Source organism: Hyperoodon ampullatus (genome assembly GCF_949752795.1).
Source record: "Hyperoodon ampullatus genome assembly, chromosome: 16".
Lineage (NCBI taxonomy): Eukaryota > Metazoa > Chordata > Mammalia > Artiodactyla > Ziphiidae > Hyperoodon > Hyperoodon ampullatus.
Window position 1 is genome coordinate 67,743,252 of NC_136929.1, and position 16,054 is coordinate 67,759,305.

Below are 16,054 nucleotides of genomic sequence, written 5' to 3' on the forward strand. Positions count from 1 at the left end.
GTCAGAGCGAACAATGTGCAGGAATCGATTATACAACTCTGCCTGTGCTCTGATCCCTTTCTATCTTTACTGATTCACTCTTACTCCACTTGCAAGATTCCAGAAACTTCCCTGAATTCCCAGGCTGGGTGAAGTGCCATCTCTGACTCCACAGCATCCTGTGTATAACTCTAACTCAGCAAAGGCATCCAAATGATCTCTGGATGGTCCTTCTGTGTCCCTGGCAGAATTCAAACTCCTTGAAGAAAGGGCATGAGTTTTCACCCTTGTAACCACACAATACTGAGCATCATGTGTAATGTCAGCTTAATATATTTTGGATTTTAGTATCCATAACCATGGAAATAAGCTCACTGTCTGTGCTGATGGGTCATCACACTCACTGCCAGCGATTAGTTTGCTGGTGAGAATTGACAGTTTGGGACAAGGAACATGTGATAGGCATTTAGGCCTTTCAGCACATTCTGTGAATGAAATCACCTAGGTGGAATCCACCAGAACATTGTGGCCCAGTGTAAATGTTCAATAAACCTTTATTGAAATTGAATGAAATCAATCATTTATTTATCCATTCATTCAAAAATCTTTTATTCAAAAATTGCAGCGTCCCACTACTAGTGCTGGAGAAGTCAAAAGATATAAGTCAGGGCAGACATGTAAGCAAAGCATAACTATGTAACATGATGAGTGTTATAATAATTCTCTGCCTAGTGTGCTGTACGGGTACACAGGAGGGAGAAGCTAACTCTGTCAGAAGGCCTAAGTGCAGACGTCTGGGTTGTCTGCCTGTTTTCTCTACATGCATTTTCTGCCCTTCTCTTCCCTGCACTATAACTCAGGGAGCAATATTTCCCAGGCTCCTTTGTCTCCTGGCTTCCAAAGAGGCCAGTGGGGAGACAAGATGGAAAACTGAAGGGCCAGATGAGGAGATAAATCATGGTCTTTCTGCATCATCTGTCTGCTTGGAGTAGCGTTTGTAGCAGTCACTCCTGGGTCTCCTGCACGGCTGTCAGTCCTGCTGGGTAAGCCCACTGTTCCAGCTTCCTCCAGGTGGCCTACTCCGTGGCCCTGGAAACACTGACTTCTTCCTGTAAGGTTCTTGCCTTTTCTAGTCTCTTGGCTGCCACCCCGCCCCACCCCCGCAACCCCCCCGTAGGCTCCTTGGCTTTTCCATTACCTGTGAAATCCATACTCAACAATAAAGTCATTGAAGCACCTCAGGTGCTGTTTCCCAACTCAACTTTGGCTGATTCAGAAGCTTCTCAAAGAAGGGCATATTTAAAAGCTAGTGGAATGGGGCTGTTTCTAGAGATTTCATTCCCTTTCATACTTAGTATTCTATTATTGTCTTTTTTGGTGGCTGTGAAGAAAAATTTTAATTTTAATTTTAAAATTAATTAATTTTAAATCTTTAATTCCATTTTAATTTTAAAATTAATTAATTTTAAATTTTAAATTTTAATTTTTCTTTAATTTTCTTCACAGACTCAGATTTCTCACCTAAAAAAATCAGAAAAATGTAATGTATTTGGCCATGTTGGAATTCATTCATTCATTCATTCATCTAACAAATGTGGTTGACACTCTACTCCGTGGAGGTGCCATACCAGCCCTGAGGACAATAATCACGATCAGGACAGATGTGAGCTCTGCTTCAGAGCATCACAGACCAGGGGGATGAAAGATATCTGCAACATAGTCACTTAGAAGATGCTAATTTCTACAGCAGTGCCTAATATTATATTTCCTTCAAAGCATCCATTACATTTTCCAAATCAGTAAATGACCATGTAATCGTTTAAGGATCACAAAGCATGTGGAAAGCTCTCATTAAAACTAGGTGGAGACCACGGATGTTTTTAGTCCAAAGAGCTTTATAAATGAAAGTAAAAGAGGTGTAAAATTTATACAGTTTTGAATAACTCAAAAGTGATTTGCTATAACCTTCTTAATCAACAGACATGTAATTAGTGAATAAATGTGCCATCTTTGTGACTCACTCCCCAAGTGAAACATGTTTGGCAAGAATTTCTCTTCAGAAACTGCTTGTGTTCAGGAAATGCTTGTCATTTCTTTATGTGCTAGGATAGGGTCTCTTACATTTAACAATGAATGGTTATCTCAGAGGGATGAAGGATGAACTTAATCAATCCTTTATTCTGTAGGTGGGAGCATATCAAATTCATTGCATTTTGAACAGAAGAAATCTTATATTTACATACTTTCAGAATATAAATTTTAAGATCCTCCAGAAACACATTTCAGTGTCAGGAAGTTTTTTCATCTTATCTAAAACTTCCAGGCTGTTCTTAGCAAAGATAAATGACAATGGGCTACAGTTCTTTGCATAATAAACCAAGATTATAACTCTGTACTTATTCACTCTTTCATTCAACAAGTTTTTATTGAGCATCTACAACTAAGAGCCAGACCCTGGGAAAAAATGTTTAGCAAAACCAGATGTGCCTTAGCCTTTTAAAATTACTTTCATAGCCAAAGAGTCTTTGCTTTTTTTTCTTAGATCAATTTTTCCAACCCTTAATTTCTATTCCTACCAGTTTACATGCTGCATGGGATGGGGCAAGCCAATAACACTATGTAAAATAAGTTTGCTGAATCTGTACAATGGGGATGATTATAATACCACACGGAGTTGTTTTGAGGCTTGAATGGGCTAATAGATGTTCAACAAACATTAGGTCTTACCATAGCCATTATCATCTCAGTGGAGTCTCTCCAATTGCACTCTGCAATCAATACAGCCAATGCAGGACATGTGACTATTTAAATTTAAATTAACTAAAATTAAATAAAGTTAGAAATTCAGCTCCTCAGTTGCTCTGGCGACATTTCAAATGCTCAATAGGGACGTGCAGCCAGTGCCAACCGTACTGGGAAGTGTAGCAAATATAGAACACTTCCATCATTGCAGAAAGTTCTATTGGATGGTACCTCAAAGGAGAGAGAGAGAGAGAGAAAGAGAGAGAAAATAAAGGACATTGTTCCCAAAGATATCAACTGGTGCACAGAATCAGTGAAACCGGGCCAGCCTTATATCTGGTGGGTTTGCTGCAAGTACCACCTGTACAGAGAGTCATTTATCTGTTGTGTCCCTTCTGAGGAGCTCAATAACACAGTGTTTAAGAGAACACAAGCTCTGGAGCTAGGTTTCCAGTGTTTAAATCCTGGACCTACTACTCACTAGCTGTGAGATTTGGGACAAGTTTATAACCTCTCTGCCCCTGCACTTTCTCCCATGTAAAGTGGGGACAATACAGTCCCTACCTCATGAGTAAATCCATATAAACCACTGAGAATGGTGTCTCACCATACAAAACCCCCAATAAACAATAAGACTGGGAACTCTCACAGGCATATGTGGTCTGTACAAACAATTTCCACAAATGCTGAGTGTAGCCAGCTTTGCCAGTTTGGGGGCTATTTTGAAATTGGTTCCTCCACTTACTTAACTTTTCTGTGTCTCAGTTCATTTATTTTTAAAATGAAAATAATATTATACTTCCCAAGGATGTGTTGAGTATTAAGTGAGATGATATATGTAAAAGCAAAGGCACATTGTAGGTGTTTAATAATGCTCTTTCCTTTCCTTCCTTTTTAAAAAAATTAGAACCACTGAATAGTACAGGACATTCTGATTGCCCTCTAGAGTTATCTAACCTTGCATATGAACATAGAGCAGAGAGCCGTATAAGCTAACACACAGATTTTGTGAAGCAGATAATCCATTTTCCTTCCCCACATTCTCATTCCCATTTTGTGTGCTCTTAGGGCAACTCAGATTATAGTACATTTTCAATTACCTAACCAATAGAAGGGATAAATGGTGAAAATAATCTATAATATGACAGATAACCCAAACCACGGATGGATGCAAAAATTATTAATATTCATTTATTTTAAAATGTTTGCTGATTCAACCCATGTTTATCAAAAATCTTCAGGCAAAGAATTGCATTGGGTGCTATTTGTTCCAGAATAATTTTGGCAGCAGTTTTACCCTAGCAATTGTTTAGCTTGGGCTTAAATTTGAATTGATTTACATTCCCTAAACACAGAATGACTGATGTTAGAAGATGAGGAAGCCTAGGGTAGAGTGGTAACAGGAGGGAGTCAGGCTGAGGTTAGAAATTCACTCCATCATATGGCCCAGCAATCCGACTACTGGGCATATACCCAGAGAAAACCATAATTCAAAAAGATACACGCACCCTAGTGTTCATTGCCGCACTGTTTACAACAGCCAGGTCATGGAAGCAACCTAAATGCCCATCGACAGACAAATGGATAAAGAAGATGTGGTACATATATACAATGGAATATTACTCAGCCATAAAAAGGAACGAAATTGGGTCATTTGTAGAGATGTGGATGGACCTAGAGACTGTCATACAGAGTGAAGTAAGTCAGAAAGAGAAAAACAAATATCGTATGTTAACGTATATGTGTGGACTCTAAAAAAACGGTACAGATGGACCGGTTTGCAAGGCAGAAATAGGGACATAGATGTAGAGAACAAACGTATGGACACCAAGGGGGGAAAGTGGGGAGGAGGTGGTGGTGGTAGTGGGATGAATTGGGAGATTGGGATTGACATATATACACTAATATGTATAAAATAGATAATAACCCGCTGTATAAAACTAAATAAATAAAATTTAAAAAAATTCACTCCATAATAGTCTGTATGTAATTTCATCTGTAGAATGATGACTTCCCAGGAAGGAAGGTAATTTTCGTATTCATATATATATATTTTAGCTCTTCATGAGCAGTCCTTTCAGCCTCAGAGAACCTGAAGGACGTGTCCATGTGACTGAGCACAGCCCTTTTTTGTAGGCTGCAGTGATGACCTTTAGTCAGGTGCCTCCAGTGGGCCATGGAGAGAGTACTGAGCACAAGGAAACAGACAGGTACACAGTGTGAGTGTACAGGGAGCGTCAGGTGCTAAAATGATATATGCAGACTTGGCCAGATCACCCCCTTCTTCCCATGATTCTCTTCTGAAATGGAGGCTGGCATGACCAGCCAACTCTACAAAGAGAACACCAACCAATAAGCAGCGATGCGTCTCCTCTGCGATTTCTTTAAATTGGCTCTGGTAACTTAAGATGGAAATATCTCTCTGTTGGATTTAAATGTAGGTCTCATTTGCTGGTGCCCCAAGCAGATTCAGGAAAGGAAGGGCAACAAAACCATAGCAAATTCATAACATACGTTTTGGTCTCAACAGGAAAGCATTTGAAATCTGTGAAGTGTGGCTTCAGATGTCAGTGCGCTTTAGGGGCTGGAATGACCAAGTCCCAGCTCTCTCTGTAGTAAACCTGGGCAGCATTTGAAAGTAGCTACTCAGGAGCATTCCTTTCTCATTAAATGTCCTAGCAATTAAGAGGAGTGTGTTCTCGGTGGACAAAGCAAGAGGGGAAGTGATAAAATGTGGAGTTTGAGGGGAAGACACTGAGCACTTGTGCACCTGTGGTTGGGGAGAGATGTAGTTATACTTTGGCATAATTATTGACAGAGTTAGGGATGAATGGATGAATACACTTTGTTTTTTTTTTTGTTTTTTGCGGTACGCGGGCCTCCCACTGCTGCGGCCTCTCCTGCCGCAGAGCATAGGCTCCGGACGCGCAGGCCCAGCGGCCATGGCTCACGGGCCCAGCCACTCCGCGGCACGTGGGATCCTCCCGGACCGGGGCACGAACCCGCGTCCCCCGCATCGGCAGGCGGACTCCCAACCACTGCGCCACCAGGGAAGCCCTGGATGAATACACTTTGATGTGCTGTTTACATTCAGCTGAGAGTTCAGTGTAGAACGCCTGTAATTAGGATATTTGGAAACATGCGATTTTGAACGTTTTTCTCTTTCACTTATGTGTGGGGAAGAACGATTAAGGATGCCGGCAGCCCCACAAGGTGGACAGAAGACTAAGGGAATGTTCTTTTTTTTTTTTTTTTTTTTTTTGCGGTACACGGTCCTCTCACTGCTGTGGCCTCTCCCGCTGCAGAGCACAGGCTCCGGACGCGCAGGCTCAGCGGCCACGGCTCATGGGCCCAGCCGCTCCGCGGCATGTGGGATCTTCCCGGACCGGGGCACGAACCCGTGTCCCCTGCATCGGCAGGCGGACCCTCAACCACTGCGCCACCAGGGAAGCCCGGGAATATTCTTACTTTGTCTCTCATGCCCCCTAATCAAAATGCTGCTTCTGTTCTCCTCTCTAAAATCATCAGTGTATCAGGAAACACACACTTCCAAGATCTGTCCTGAATCCAAACAGGATAAAATAAAATGAGATTTTTTTCCCCTCCTGTTCGAAAATCCTTTTTATTGCACAGTGAAGAAATAAATGTCTGCCAAAGGGAAATGAAGAGGGACTAAGAGGAGGATCTGATTGCCCACTTCAGTCACTCCCGCACAGAACGCCCGGCTAAGGGATGGGTAGCAGAGCAGCAGCGTTTTGGGAAAAATTTTAAATGAAAAACAAGGCAAAAAAATTGTTCCAGCAAGAGTTCTGTAGAAAAATGGAAGACAGCTGTTGCATTTTTCTCCAGCCTGCTATCTCGTTCAACCAGATCCAAAGACAATCCAGCTCTTGGCTTAATCAGTCACTTGCTGTTTTTGATGGTGGAGGAAAATGGGGCTCACTCGCCTACTGCTCTCTTAGCCAAGGAGCAAAGTTCCCAAAAAGGAGTGGAATGCACATCAGTCGAGGGAAAGAACCAGTTCCCAAGGGACCAGAATGTGACTTCTCTCTTAGTGTTCCTCCTCACTAGCTTTCACTTTCATTTTAAGGCAGGTTTGCACAGAGCCCCATTCTCAATCCATTCTCACCTCTAAGCACGGATGTTCAAACTCAGATTAAAGAAATTATTTTGAGTTGTGTCCTAATCTGTCCTTAAAATTTTCAAGCCTTCGTTCAAATAGTTTATGAGATTCTCTTCCCTCCATGAGGCCTTCCTGGATTAATGAAAACATCCACATTATCTGAGATCCTCAGGGCCAGGGTAAAGGTTATCTGAGGAAGAATTCTGGGGCCACATCTAGGCCAATCCCGAGCAGCTGAGACCAGAAGGATGAGAGCCAGTCAAAGAGGCAAGGAAGCCAGAGGTCGTTTTGAAAATCAGTGGTCAGACTTGACTGCAATTTCAAGGCTGGGACCAAGAACTTGAAATGGCATGGTTAAATCAGGAACTTAAGTTCAATGCTGTTTAAGAGGACCAGGTCAGAACATTGAACTTGAAAGAGGTGAACTCCCCAGGGTCCACACTTGCTGGTTGCTGGCCTCAACTTGTGGAATCAAAGAGTTGGAGCCTTGTAGGGTCCTTGAATGGCTCAGCTTACACACAGTACTAATTAATGCATTCTCTGTTTTCTTGTATAACCCTGATAAAACCAAGGCCTTCTGTTTTCTTAAGGAGGTCAAGTTGGAGAGGCTCAATTAGTGTCCAAATAGAAATAAAAAGAAATGATTTTTACCTGCATTTTTGAAAGAATTTTAAAGGGGATCCAATTCCACATTGGCTCCTTCTTTTCCTTTCTCCCACCCCCAGCCTTTCCCATAACAAACTCCAAACCTTCCCTCACTGCTCAGCCTAAGAGGGTTTTCTTCCCTCTGCCCTACCCTGCCTGAGTCCTTTATTATGTATATTGTGCAGCCTTGCACTTATTCTTACAGGTTTCTTCTCAATCTCCTGTTCAGCCCCTCTCCACCCATTCTCCAGATTCTACATCAGAAAGATCTAGGACCTGGACCAGCCCAGCCTTGTTAGCAGGCAGGAGGCTGGGTCAGAAGGCAGCAGACAATGGCTCATGAGTAAGTCTTGGTTCTGTCTCAGGTTTTTCTCTTTTACGTCCACCCACATCGATTTTCTAGTTTTTAATGAGCCCTGCTTTTCTGACCCCCGTAAAATAGTCTGATAGACTGTCCCATCACTGTGACCTTTCCAAATTTAAATTTCTGGAGGATAAGGTCTAAAATATTAGGCACTTTTGAATTACTTACGGTGTGATGCAAATAAGCTCTTAATAATCAGAATGATGGTGAAGAAGACTAGATCTAAAATGACTTAGAGAAAAGTTGAAATAAGAGGCTCAGGCTCATTGGATAGGAATGAAGGGAAGGAAAGCGTGGAGGAAATAGATCCACACATGTATTACTTTAGGTTCTCGAGAAAAACATAAACGTGGTCTTTTCTTTGAATCAGTATTGGAAAGCTGGCATGGCTGGAGGAGTACTTATTTTCTTTAATAATTGGGCTTAACTCTCTCCCTTAGCCAATCGAGGAAAGAGCCTACTATCAGTTTCTTAGGGCTGCACTAACAAATTCCTGAAACAGCAGAACTTTATTCTCTTGCACTATGGAGGCCAGAAGTCTAAAATGAGGCTTAGGGGGTCTAAAATCAAGGTAGTGGCAGAGCTGATTCCTTCTGGAGGCTCCAGGGAAGAATCCAGTCCTTGCTTCTTTCAGCTTCTGATGGTGCCAGCATTCCTTGGCTTGTGGTGGCATCACTTCAGTTTCTGCTCTGCCATCACATTGCCTCCTCTTTTGTACTCAGATCTCCCTCTTGCTCTCTTGTAAATACACTTGTGATTACATTTAGTTGATCAAGATAATCCAGGATAATCTCCCCAACTCTAGATCCTTAATCTATTCACATTTGCGAAGTCCATTTTGCCATATAAGCTAATAATCACAGATTCCAAGGATCAGGACATGGATATCTTAGGCACAGTTATTTAGCCTACTGTAAACATCATGGCCTCCAGGTTCTCTGGCCCTTCCCAGATGGATTGTTTGATTCCCCAGACACTTCTGAGATATGTTTGAACTCTTGGGCTGCAAATTTCTCTTACGGTGAACTCTGAAGCTATCTGAGGCACTCTTTGCCTTGAGGTCTGCATCCCTTCTGTGGAGGGGAGAATTTGGCTGAATGACTTTTGGATGTTAGGGTGCAAAGTAAATAACATTGGGCAGGAAATGGCTGCTGATGCAGCTCTGACAGCTGAGAAATGCTAGCAATAAAAAATCAGTATATATAGAAGAGGGTGCTCGGTAGGACAGTTTGAAAATTCAGTTGGTTGCTGTTGGTACAGGACCAGATAACAAGAGTAGTGGACAGAGAAAGGGCAGCTCTGTGGACATATTTCTGCAGACACCAAAGTGCCTCTTGCCAGTTTTGCCTTGGAGCCATCTTCTTTTGTTGTTTCTCTATACCCACATCCAATCTGTCATGTTAGCCTGCTGGTTCTGTCTCTATATATCCCTGTGTCTATTCTTTCTTTTTTTTTCTGATCTTGGTTATATCTATGCTTAGCTCTGACTCCCCTCACCTGGCCCATGGAAACCTAAACTTCTCATCTCCAACGCTCACCCCTCCCCAGGAACCACACCAACCACATTTCTCTCTTTGCTTATGGCCTTGCTGGTCTCTTTTCTGGTTCAGTCGAAATGATGAATCCCTATCACTTTCTCCATGGACCCTTCTTTCTTACCTCTATTTCAATGCATAGTTGAGTTCCCTGTATTGCCTAGGTTTTCTTATCTCACAGTATTTCTCTTTCTTTTCAGCCACAGCAATGCATGGGTCACATTTTCTGGCTCTCCTGCCTTCCACGTCTCTGGATTTGGCATACCATCCTCTAAGCCCATCAACACTGGCTAAAATACCACTTTCTCCCTAAATGAAATATAAGGCACTGAATACTTTCACTCTACACCTCATAGGGTGACAATGAAGATGGAATGACATGACATAATAGTTTAGAATAATGTGAGAATGTAGGAAGCACTCAGTAAACATGAGCAGCCATTGTTACTGTTATTGGCTTAGTTTTGCATTATAGATCAGTTCCTTCTTGCATTACAGATCAGTTATATATGCAGATCAGTTTTTTCAACTTTGTCTAATTGTCCTTTTCTATAGCAAATCCATGTCAGGGTAGACTACTTTTGAATGTGATTCCTGCAATTCAGTCACCAATGTTTCGATTAGTGTCTGGCACAGGACAAAGCCCTTAGGGAGATTTATAAAATATTATTCAAATATGATAATTCTTTAATAAGAAAGATTCCAAAGAAGAAAGAAACTATTGATGGCTCATGCCACCTTCTTCACATACTTTAATTGTCATCTTAAATCAGGGTCATCAACATATGGAGACTGGAGAAGGGACAATTTATTAGGAAGGTATCTACTGGTAGATGGGACTAAAAGTGTTCTGACTTGATTGGACTACTTGTCCTCTTAACCTATGCAAACTAATAGAGGTAAAAGGATAGTTCATGTAAGCAACTTGAATTTCAAAAGTAGCTTCCATCTTCCTAATCTGATGTGTGAGATTATCATCTTACCAGGTAAAAGAAGACCTATTTAAGGCTATGCCAGGTGAGATAGTTCTTCAGGGGTGAACTGAGCATTCTCTTGATCCAGATCTATCAATGTACAGTCCTTCTGCTTCATCTGTACTCACTCTGTAAGAATGCATTGTGTGCTCTTCCAAAGAAATACATACATCAGTGTCCATAGGAGGGGGCCAGGCATACTGGAAAAGAAGCCAGCCAAAAGGAAAAGGAGGATTCTCTCCCCCTTACTCACCAGTGCATGGCATGATGCACAAATGGAGAACACATTTAATGTGTGTCATTGAATAAATGAATGAGTGAATGAACAGATGAATCCAGGGACCATAGAGAAGATTTGACTCTCTCATTGAATGTGAGAACATGATTCTTCCCTTTCTATCCTTTACTGAGGCAGGTCAGATGGAGCACATCTCCTGAGTATCCTCTCTGTAGAAGTCTGCATCAGGACTTAAAGCTTCCTAAGAGTAGGGGTAGAGCTGGGAGTGTCATAGCTGCTCCATCTTCTCTCTTCAGGCTCCACAGGGGCTAATTTATTATACATTAGCTCATTAAGCCTTCATTCTAATGCAGTTACTATGCCTTTATTTTCTCCTTAATGTGCAAATTATGAAGACTGCTTAGAATGTGAAAGTTGGCCTTTATTTCTCTTCCAAAAAGTTTCCATACACTCAACACCTCTTTGCAAGGTTGTTTGGAACTGCATTTGAGGCATTAAAAAGCAAAGAGACCTAGTATTCTTTCTCACTCCTTTTCTGCAACAAAATCCCTACCTATTGTTTTAAATGTAAAAAGACATTTCTACATCATCCCCAAGAATGGTTTTTAGACACACAGGATGCAAAGTAGTAGCCCTTAGTGGATATTGCTGTGATTAGCCACCTGGCATCCACATAGCTTTCCTACTTGGAGAGAATCCCATGCAAGCTGGAGGGAGGCAGATATTCCCTTTCCCAGCTCCTTGGCTGCTATAAAGTGAACAAATGAATAAGCCTGGTCCATCCCATGTCCTCACCAGGGTATTGAATCCAGAGCCTGTAATGTAAATAGGTGGGAATGACTGGGATGTCTTGCTGTGCCGGTGGCCATGGTACCCTGGATTATGTTGCAGGGTTCCATGGTAGCAGCATTCCGTATTCAGTATTGGTCATGGTGTCCATGACTGTGATAATGACAGGCAGTGACCAGCAGCAATGACAGCAGCTTCTTGGCCAGACTTCTAATCAGGCATGATTGGGATGTATTTCTGGCTGCCTGGACTTTCATGGTTTTTCATGACTTTTTCAAACCTGGTTCTATAGCCTTCTCGGAAGAGAGTCTTCCAAAAAGTGTTAGTGCAAATCAAATATGAAAATGTGGTACCCAGCTCCTACACACTTATAATTACAGATAAGCTTCTCTTGAAACAACTCTAATAAAGTATATGAAAATATAAGTTTACAGACCTGATAAATTAACTGGTGATTATTTCTTTTATCTTAAAGGTTTTCTGTAAATTGTTAACTTCTGTGAATTCTGAATAAAGTAAGCAATAGATAATAAATTAAGTAAATATGGCTATGAAAATAGACCACAAGAGGACACATTCAGTTAAAAAAATATGTGGTTTGCAATGGCTGTTTTGGGTTATATCAGAATCTGAGTTTGTAGGGAGGATGAGAAGATCTGAATTGTGGAGCCTTGAAGCTTTTCTGGAGCCGCTGGTCTCCCCAGAGTGACTGCTCCTTAGGTCTTTCCTCTTATGCTTGCATTCTGGGTCTGAACTTCTCCAATTCAGCTGACAAGACCATTTTGCCCTTAGAAAGAAGCATTGAGTTATCTAAGGATAGGTTGGAAGTGGTGGTAGTGGTGTTTATGGCCAATTTTAGAAGCACCACGTTACATGACTTGCCTTCATACCATGTGCATTTTGTTTCTCTTTGAAACATACGTACTTATGATATTTCACTGTAATCAAAGAACCAAAAATAACTTGTAAATAGGCTTAGCATTTTTACTGCAGGTGTGGATTTTTTGTTGTTTTTGTTTGTTTTTTTTCTGTCTTCAAGCCATTGTGTAAAAGAATCTACCTGGTTGATTCGATTTTGCTATAATGTCAGATGGTATGCATCCTGTACCTGCACCCACATAGCTGATAGCTTAATTTTTAAATTATCTCAGAGAGAGACTTTTAAAAGGAAATCGACAGTGAAAATGAAGAAACATTATTACCCTAATAACTGTTAACCCTTCACTTTATTACATGGGAATTTGCAAGTAGAATGTACAAGAGTAGTAATGAAAAGTATAGTCTCCATATGATTTGTGGTTTTCTTAAACTTTAAATGATCCCAGTTTGGGGGTGGGCGGGGTAAAGGGGAAGTTCACTAAGCTCAGATTACATTTCTCCAAGTCTGCGTGCCTTAGAGAAAGTCCTTGTTAAAAAAATGTGCGAAAAATGCATACACCTGACATAAATAGGCACATTTTTATGTTTGAAGAACTCTACCTTGATAATTGTGCTCATATATCTTAATACTAATATCAACATTTTTAAAAATATGGAGTTGATTCTGATTTGAGAAGCTTTTTAAAGGCAGATTTGACATTCCTGGTGTCTTTCTTTTCTTGTGATTCTGGGTGATGAACTGATTCTTCTCTGCAACCCAGACTTCTTCCATTAAACCCGTTCATGCCTTCCAAGCACCTTTCACAAAACTTTGCTTTGGGTAAATTGAAATCATTAAGTGAGCACATGCTTTAAGAATTCCTTCCTTGTTACCTGTCAGCTCCCCCGTCCTCCAAATTCTGAGGAGCTAGGGGCTGTTCTCCAGCATCTGCACTGCGAGTGCCATGCCCTCCCCTCCCCCAGAGACCCCTCTAGCAACCACTCCTCTTTTTTTTCTTTAACCTCCCTCTTCTACTGACATCCCCCCTCCTGTGCCTCACACTCACTCTTAACACAGAAACATCCAGTCAGTTATCTCCCAAGTGAGAGCAAAAACATCCAAACTCAAAACATCAACGTTTTTTTTTTTCCAAGCTATCCTGTCTTTGTATTTTTTATTTTTATTTATTTATTTATTTATTTTTAACATCTTTATTGGCGTATAATTGCTTTACATGGTTGTGTTAGTTTCTGGTGTATAACAAAGTGAATCAGCTCTACGTATACATATATCCCTATATCCCCTCCCTCTTGCGTCTCCCTCCCGCTATTGAGCCTGAAACACCCTCTCTGTCAGCTCTGTGAAGGACAGGTCCACCTTGCTCTCTGTCTCTTTTATTTCATTCTCACTCTATGATCTGACTTCCAATCCTACCTACTCTGAAAAGACTCTGATGGGGTCCTGATTACCCTACATTTCATCAGAGCCGATAGACACGTCCCAGTTCATATCTCACTAGATCTCTCTGGCATTTGATCCAAGTGGCCGTGACCTCCATTTAAAACTCTCCTGCGTTGGCTCCTTTGGCATTTCTCTCTTGAGGTTTTCGTCCTTCCTCTCTCACCTCTCTTTACCATTTTTATAGATTTACTATTGGTGGCCAAACTCTGGTGTTACTGAGGGTTATGTCTTTGAGCCTGCACTCTCCTCATTGTAAGTATTGCCCACCAAAGCCTGTGGTTTCATCTCTGACTGATATTCTAATGACCCCCTAATACCTATTGTCTATTTAGATCTTTCTGCTGACCTCCAGACTCATATTTCCCTGTCACAGTGAGACAAGTCCAAGCTTTATTGCATTTTGTTCCAGACCTGCTTTTGACTCCCCCAGTGACTCTAGAAAGAAACTGAGAAACAGCTTAAAATACCTTAGACATTTTCCTGTCACAGACTTTATCTTGGTTCCACCATGTTTCTGTCTGTTACTAAGTTTTATATCCTGTCTTAGGTCACATTCTCTCTAATCCGCAATTTCTTCTTTATCATTTAGCTTTAGTTTCAGGCCGTATTCCTCTCCCTCTTGACCACTGTACCAGCCTCCTGAGAACTGGTGTCTGTCTCTTCTCTTAATCCCTTCACTGCAGTGCTCTTTACCGATGCTGTAGTGGCGCCTTCTAAATCACAAAGCTGCTCCTGAGACTCCTTTGTTTGAAAGCAGTCACTGTTCCCCAGAGCTTTCAGGGTAAAGAGCCGATTCCTTAGTTTAATACACAAGCCTTTATGTTCTGGACTCTTCTCATTTCTCTGTTTAATGTTTCCTGAAGTGTGATTCTAGGAATACTGGGGGAAAGGGAGAGAAGAGTCCTGTTCCCTATCAGTCTGCCAAAGGTGGATATACCATACAGTGTTTCTCAAAGTTGTTTGATTAAGGAATCTTTTTTTTCCCCAAGGATAATGTCAGAGTTCTGATAGTCCATGTAACATTTTGGAACATCTTCTTCCAACCTTATTTCCTGACACTTGCCCTTGCACACTGTACTCTAGCCAAATGGAGATCCTTGAGGGTCTCAGAAAATATGATGCTCTTCCTCACTTATGTGCCTTATCCAGGCCTTCCCTTTGCCTGGAGTATCTTTCCCTGAGTTACTGATCTAAATAGCTCCTATTTTTTCCAGGATGAGTGTCACTGCCTCTGAGCATTCTTCCTTGCTTTCCTTCCCCTTCTGTATCAGATTTTGAATTTCCTCCTCTGTGTGTCCGTTAAACTCAGTCATAGTACATACACAATTTATTTACATCTGACTCTGTAATAGTCAAAACTATGTCCTACTTGACTTTGTGTTATGGGCATCTTGATATTGCCTAGCACAAATTAGATGTTCAATAACTGCTGAATTCACAAATGAGTTAATGGATCAGATTGGAGAAGATGAACATCTGACCCAAGGGAACAAGGCAGGACATTCTTGTAGAAAGATTTGTGATCAGGACAGTAGCTGAAACCAGCTGTGCACGTCTCAGAAAGCTGCACCCTTCTGGAATGTAAGGAGAGGAATTAGAGAGGGTTTGGGATGTTCCGGAGAAAGAAGAGAGGGGACAAATGTCCTTCTGCAGGAGCTACATTGATTGCTGGCTTCTCTGCTAATATATAACAGATAATTTAACAGAATTAGATTTTTACATGACATTTTTCCTGATGATAAAAACTGTATATGTTCATTGTAGAAAATTTGGAGGTCATGGAAAAGCACAGGGAAGGAAATATAATCCCATTTCTCAAAAAGAATCTTTGTTAAGATTTAAGGTGAAGCTCTCGGTCAGACTCAACGAAACTGAATTGTAGTGTGATGTTATTTTGAGATATGCTTTTCTTTATTTAATGACGTACTATAATCATTTCTCCAAGTCATTTTATATTCTTACACAATTCGATTTTTTAATAACTGCATGCATTCTATTGTATGCTACCTTTCACTTTGCTTAATCATTAATTATTATTGAACATTAGGCTGTTTAAAATTTTTTACTACTTTAAATAACATTGTGATGAATATTCTTATACATAAGAAATTCCTGTGTCAGAGTTTGTTTATTCTGATAATTTTGATTTGTACCACCAACTTGTCCTCTAGAAAGATGATGTCAATTTGTCTTTAATCAACAAGATATAAGAATGATAATTTTCACTTACTCTCATCAATTGGATTCTAAAAGAAAACTCTGTGCTATTTGCAAGATGAAAAATGGTATCTCATTTAATTTCAGTGGTTTTTGTTATTAATGATGTAAACTTACTCAATTTGACC